Below are 6,532 nucleotides of genomic sequence, written 5' to 3'. Positions count from 1 at the left end.
ATGTGTATAAGAGACAGGGGCTGGGCCCAAGGCCACGGTCACACCCTCTGCTTCGCAGTGGCCTTCGGGAGCACGGGGAGTGGGTCTTTGGAGCTGGTCTTCCCTTCCTGGGCGGAGGCCATGTGGCCAGTGGTTCTCACCATGTCCAGACCCCATTGTCCCTGGGCCTGGGGTCACAGTGTTAAGCCCCCAGTGGGGAGGACGGTGTCCAGGGTGCAGGACCTGCCACCTCTGGTCAGGAGATGATCGTCCCACTTGGGTCCCCTTGTGTGGGCATCAGAGTGGATAGAGTCAGGGCCGCGGGAGGGGTGCTGCTAGCCCTGCAGGTGGGTGGGCAGAAGGGAGGTGACTGTCCCTGCAGGACCTGGGTCCCTCCAAAAGGCCCTTCCGGGCATGCGGGGTCTCTGCACGTAGCCTGTTCAGCCTGTGGCCTGGGGGACCCTTGGCCTCCCTCTGGGTCAGGGGCCTTTGCACCGCAGGGCACAGAGACCTGCTCACACCAGTTTGACCAAAGGGGCTTCCCTGGTCCCCAGCTGCAGCCCTGTCCAGGGCAGCAGGGCCACCAGCGGTCCCCAGCCCGCGCAGGAAGTGGGGTCCCTGCCCCTGCAGGCTCCTGCTGGCGCCAGGTCGGCTCCCAGGGCCACTTCCTGTGGCCAGCAGGAAGTGGTCTCTGTCAGGCCTGAGGCCAGGGATGAAGACGGCCACTGGGTCATGGGGACACAGCTCGCTGGAGGGGTGGGGTAGAAAGTCCAGGGGCTCCCGGTAGGGATGCTCTTCGCGGGCAGCTCAGACCTGGACGGGTGCAGGGCCTGCTCTTGCCCAGAGTCTGCTGTGGCTCCCTCTTGCCCAGTGGCCCTTGAGTGGCTCGGGGGCAGGTGGCTGCACGGTCCTGGCTCCTGGTGGCACTGGACTCTGGATCAGCATCAGATGTTAGGGAGGCGTCCCCTGCCAGCCTCAGGGGAGGCACAGGGCTGACCCGGGCGCAGACAGCAGGGGCTGGCCTGGGCCATTCCCGACACTTGCCAGAACGCGTCTGGGCAGCTGGGGATGGCGACACTGGCGGAGAGAGCAGTGGGGCGCTCAGAACCTGCCGGACAGGGCCGCCTCTGAGTGGCAGGGACGGCATTTTCTGGGGCTTCCGGGGGCGGAGGAGGGGTTCACAGTCCAGCACTTTCATCTTGCTGGGCGCCCTGGAGCTAAGTGCCTTGACCTCTCTGTGCCCTTATGGAAGTGTCTGTCCGCTGAGGCTTTTGCAGTGGTCCTTCTGTCCACCAGGAACCTTCTTCCTGTTCTTCTTGCTCCCGTTCAGGGCCACCTCCTCAAGGAGCCTCTTCCTGCCTGTCCCTTCGGCCCATCTAAAGTTGACACCTCATCCGGGTCCCTGGGGCGTCCTGAGGTTAGCTCGGCCCCGTGGCCAGAGCGCCTCTGAGGGCTGGGGACATGTGCTTTGTGGACAAGCTTGTTGACTCTTCCCAGTGACTGACTTGTGCACCGAGCTAGCCCCAGAACACAGGCACAGAGAGGTTCAGGAACTAGCCCTAGGTCACCCAGCTGGTCGGCCAGACTTGGACCCCGGGGCCATGCCCAGGATGCCAACGCTGCCGTCCATCCCTGGGTGCTTGGATTGTACCTCCCTTCTTTGTGTCACTCTGATGAGGATGTTCCCTGGACCATGCCTGGCCCTCAGCGGGTGCTCGGGTGACCAGTAAGAAGGGAGGCTGCAGGGGTCGCACTGCCGTCCCTAGGAGTGTCACATGCGCCCTCTGCTCACCGTCCAGTAGTCAGGGCAGGCCCACTGCTCCTGCCCTAGACAGGGGTGGGACAGTGCGGCTCTGTGACAGGAAGAGGCCCAGGGGACTGGGGGCAGCCGTGGCTGGTCCCATGGGACACGTTGCGGAGCCTGTGAGGTGCGTGTCCTTTGGGCACAGAGCACAGGGCTCTGCAGGGACGGTGGGCGAGGAGGTTGCCCTGTAGGGCCCAGGTCTGCACTGGACAGGGGCCCTCCCTGTGGGAGGGGACACCAGCAAGGTCCCCGGACAGGGGATTCGCCCTGGAAGTGTCTGGGGCACTGGCTGCCACCACCAGGGTCACACTCTAAGGCTGGTCTCTTCGGCCGGAAGCCATTCAGGGCTCCTGGCCTGCCTCTCCAGCCCGTGTCACCTGCCATCCCCCCAGGGTCCTGGGTACCCGGCTCTGGTTCCTTGCTTCTGCCGAGTCGGGCGGGATCCGTCCTTCCTGTCCTGGCCTGGGGCCGCCTGGGATCGTGACTCGGTTCCTCCTGCCCACCCCGGCCACCTACCCCTGCACTCACACGCGTGGGTGCACACAGACACCCACCTGCCAACATGTGCCCTCCGCCGTCACCAGGTCCTAAGTCCCTTCTCCTCCCTCTTCCACGGGCCACCCACCCCTGGAAGCCACAGGGGCCACCAGCTTGGCTCTGGCCGGGGTCTGGCCCTGGGTCTCAGCAGCCACAGGCCCCATCTCAATGTGGAAACGGACCCTTCACTCCCCAGAGCTGGGCTCCTGCTCCCCCAGGAGGAAGCCGGCACCTGCTCTGGCCTGGCCCACCACGGCCCTGCCCTCCTCTCCCCCAGGTCCCACGACAGCTCCCGGGGTCGCCAGTCCCACAACCCCCTCCCCCAGGGCCTCTACCCACAGTTCCCAGCCACTCCTGAGCCTGTCCCTTGGTCCCTGCTCAGAGGGGGCCTCTCTGCTCCCCCTGCCTGTTCTTTTGCGGACTCCCTCGGCGCCAGGCTCTGGGCCCCAGCCCGCCACTGTGCTGGGTGTTACTGGCACGGTCCCCACTGCCCTGTGCCAGGCACAGACTCAGAGAGCCCGTGTCCCCATGGCCTCACGCACAGCCTTATGGCTTGATCCCTCCCCCTTTCCCACTGTGCCCTGAGCCGCCCGACAGAGGGACTGGCGCTCAGGTCCCCGACGCTATAGGGGTCTGCAGGGGAATGTGGGCACGTCCCCAGGAGGGGAGGACGCTGGGCCCGGCTGGGCACCCTGTTAGCATCCTGGAGGGACCAGGCGGTCCCGGCCCCGAACAGCTGTGGGGGCAGGGTCACCCCATGGCCCCCTCTCTGTCAGCCTCCTGGGGGACGGGTTTCAGGTGTGTGGCCGTCCTGGGGTACAACAGCAGGGCCACCTGGAGGCCAGGAGGTGGCTTCCTGCTGTCCCCGGGAGCCTCACACACCGCTGGCGAGGGAAGCGGCCTTTGACTCTGTGGCCACCCAGGGGACAGCAGAGCCCTGCACTCCGCCCACCTGGGTGGCCGCCTGAGGCCCTCGGGTGGTGGATAGTGGGAGGGGTGTCCTCGGGGACCAGTGGGTCTGGGCCACACCAGTCGCTCGCAGGTGGTCGTCCCCAGCAGGCACCAGCTGCGTGATGGCCTCAGCGAGTCACATCTGGGGACAGGGAGCCAGGCTGGCCCAAGGGCCCCAACCAGCGGGGACACCACTCAGCTCCCAGAGGGCCTGGCAGCCCCCAGCCCATGCGCCCTCCAGGATCATGTGTGGCCCTTCCAGCGCCTCACGCCACCTTGTCTCCTGTGACCGTGCTGCCCCTTAGCCAAGGCCAGACCTGCCACCATGGGAGGCCGTGGGCCAGAGGAGGGGTGGCCAGCGGTGCTCAGAACCCACCTGGACCCCCAGGCCCTGCCCACAGCCGCCAGGCCCCAAGCCCCGTCCCCACTTCCTGCCGTCCCTACGGGGCCTGGCCTTCTGCACCTCTCGGGCTCTAGAGGCTGCAGGGGCGAGGAGACTGGGCAGTCAGCCTCTCGGGCCTCTTTCCCTCCCGAGTCGTGCAGCTGGACGCTGCTGATAGGTTTGGTGTTTTCATTTTTTGGTTCCAGGGATTGAACCCAGGGACATTGAATCACGCAGCCCCGTCCCCAACTCTTTCTAGTTTTTATTTAGAGACTGGGTCTCGCTGAGTGGCTGAGGCTGGCCTCCAGCTGGCGATCCTCCTGCCTCCCTGCCCACCCATAGAGTCGAGATCTCCCCTCACAGTGGCCAGAGTGACAGCCAGCACTAAACCAGGCCTGGGGTGGTCCTGGGACACTCCGGGGTGCTGGAGCGTGACCCCACGTCGCGGCCTCACCCGCACACACCCAGAGTCGCCCAGCACAGCCCAGCTCCCTGTACCCTTTGGCCAGGAAACTGCTGCAGGACACCCAAACCCAACAACCCCAACATGTGACAGTGACATCTTCCTGTCCCCATAGCGGCCCTGGGCCTACCAATTCCCTGAATCCCCACTCCTTGGGCTCAGCATTCAAGGCACACGCGGGGCACGACTTCTACCACCGACTTCTACCACCGTCAGGAGCCCTGGGCAGTACTCAGGCCGCAGGGATGCCCTGAATAAGCTCCATAAGGTGTGGCCCACGCCTGTCATCCCAGCAGCTGGGGAGGCTGAGGCAGGAGGATCGCCAGCTGGAGGCCAGCCTCAGCCACTCAGCGAGACCCAGTCTCTAAATAAAAACTAGAAAGAGTTGGGGACGGGGCTGCGTGATTCAATGTCCCTGGGTTCAATCCCTGGAACCAAAAAATGAAAACACCAAACCTATCAGCAGCGTCCAGCTGCACGACTCGGGAGGGAAAGAGGCCCGAGAGGCTGACTGCCCAGTCTCCTCGCCCCTGCAGCCTCTAGAGCCCGAGAGGTGCAGAAGGCCAGGCCCCGTAGGGACGGCAGGAAGTGGGGACGGGGCTTGGGGCCTGGCGGCTGTGGGCAGGGCCTGGGGGTCCAGGTGGGTTCTGAGCACCGCTGGCCACCCCTCCTCTGGCCCACGGCCTCCCATGGTGGCAGGTCTGGCCTTGGCTAAGGGGCAGCACGGTCACAGGAGACAAGGTGGCGTGAGGCGCTGGAAGGGCCACACATGATCCTGGAGGGCGCATGGGCTGGGGGCTGCCAGGCCCTCTGGGAGCTGAGTGGTGTCCCCGCTGGTTGGGGCCCTTGGGCCAGCCTGGCTCCCTGTCCCCAGATGTGACTCGCTGAGGCCATCACGCAGCTGGTGCCTGCTGGGGACGACCACCTGCGAGCGACTGGTGTGGCCCAGACCCACTGGTCCCCGAGGACACCCCTCCCACTATCCACCACCCGAGGGCCTCAGGCGGCCACCCAGGTGGGCGGAGTGCAGGGCTCTGCTGTCCCCTGGGTGGCCACAGAGTCAAAGGCCGCTTCCCTCGCCAGCGGTGTGTGAGGCTCCCGGGGACAGCAGGAAGCCACCTCCTGGCCTCCAGGTGGCCCTGCTGTTGTACCCCAGGACGGCCACACACCTGAAACCCGTCCCCCAGGAGGCTGACAGAGAGGGGGCCATGGGGTGACCCTGCCCCCACAGCTGTTCGGGGCCGGGACCGCCTGGTCCCTCCAGGATGCTAACAGGGTGCCCAGCCGGGCCCAGCGTCCTCCCCTCCTGGGGACGTGCCCACATTCCCCTGCAGACCCCTATAGCGTCGGGGACCTGAGCGCCAGTCCCTCTGTCGGGCGGCTCAGGGCACAGTGGGAAAGGGGGAGGGATCAAGCCATAAGGCTGTGCGTGAGGCCATGGGGACACGGGCTCTCTGAGTCTGTGCCTGGCACAGGGCAGTGGGGACCGTGCCAGTAACACCCAGCACAGTGGCGGGCTGGGGCCCAGAGCCTGGCGCCGAGGGAGTCCGCAAAAGAACAGGCAGGGGGAGCAGAGAGGCCCCCTCTGAGCAGGGACCAAGGGACAGGCTCAGGAGTGGCTGGGAACTGTGGGTAGAGGCCCTGGGGGAGGGGGTTGTGGGACTGGCGACCCCGGGAGCTGTCGTGGGACCTGGGGGAGAGGAGGGCAGGGCCGTGGTGGGCCAGGCCAGAGCAGGTGCCGGCTTCCTCCTGGGGGAGCAGGAGCCCAGCTCTGGGGAGTGAAGGGTCCGTTTCCACATTGAGATGGGGCCTGTGGCTGCTGAGACCCAGGGCCAGACCCCGGCCAGAGCCAAGCTGGTGGCCCCTGTGGCTTCCAGGGGTGGGTGGCCCGTGGAAGAGGGAGGAGAAGGGACTTAGGACCTGGTGACGGCGGAGGGCACATGTTGGCAGGTGGGTGTCTGTGTGCACCCACGCGTGTGAGTGCAGGGGTAGGTGGCCGGGGTGGGCAGGAGGAACCGAGTCACGATCCCAGGCGGCCCCAGGCCAGGACAGGAAGGACGGATCCCGCCCGACTCGGCAGAAGCAAGGAACCAGAGCCGGGTACCCAGGACCCTGGGGGGATGGCAGGTGACACGGGCTGGAGAGGCAGGCCAGGAGCCCTGAATGGCTTCCGGCCGAAGAGACCAGCCTTAGAGTGTGACCCTGGTGGTGGCAGCCAGTGCCCCAGACACTTCCAGGGCGAATCCCCTGTCCGGGGACCTTGCTGGTGTCCCCTCCCACAGGGAGGGCCCCTGTCCAGTGCAGACCTGGGCCCTACAGGGCAACCTCCTCGCCCACCGTCCCTGCAGAGCCCTGTGCTCTGTGCCCAAAGGACACGCACCTCACAGGCTCCGCAACGTGTCCCATGGGACCAGCC

This window comes from Marmota marmota, unplaced genomic scaffold, assembly GCF_001458135.2.
Source record: "Marmota marmota marmota unplaced genomic scaffold, marMar, whole genome shotgun sequence".
NCBI classification, from domain to species: Eukaryota; Metazoa; Chordata; class Mammalia; order Rodentia; family Sciuridae; genus Marmota; species Marmota marmota.
This window is presented reverse-complemented; position numbering follows the sequence as displayed.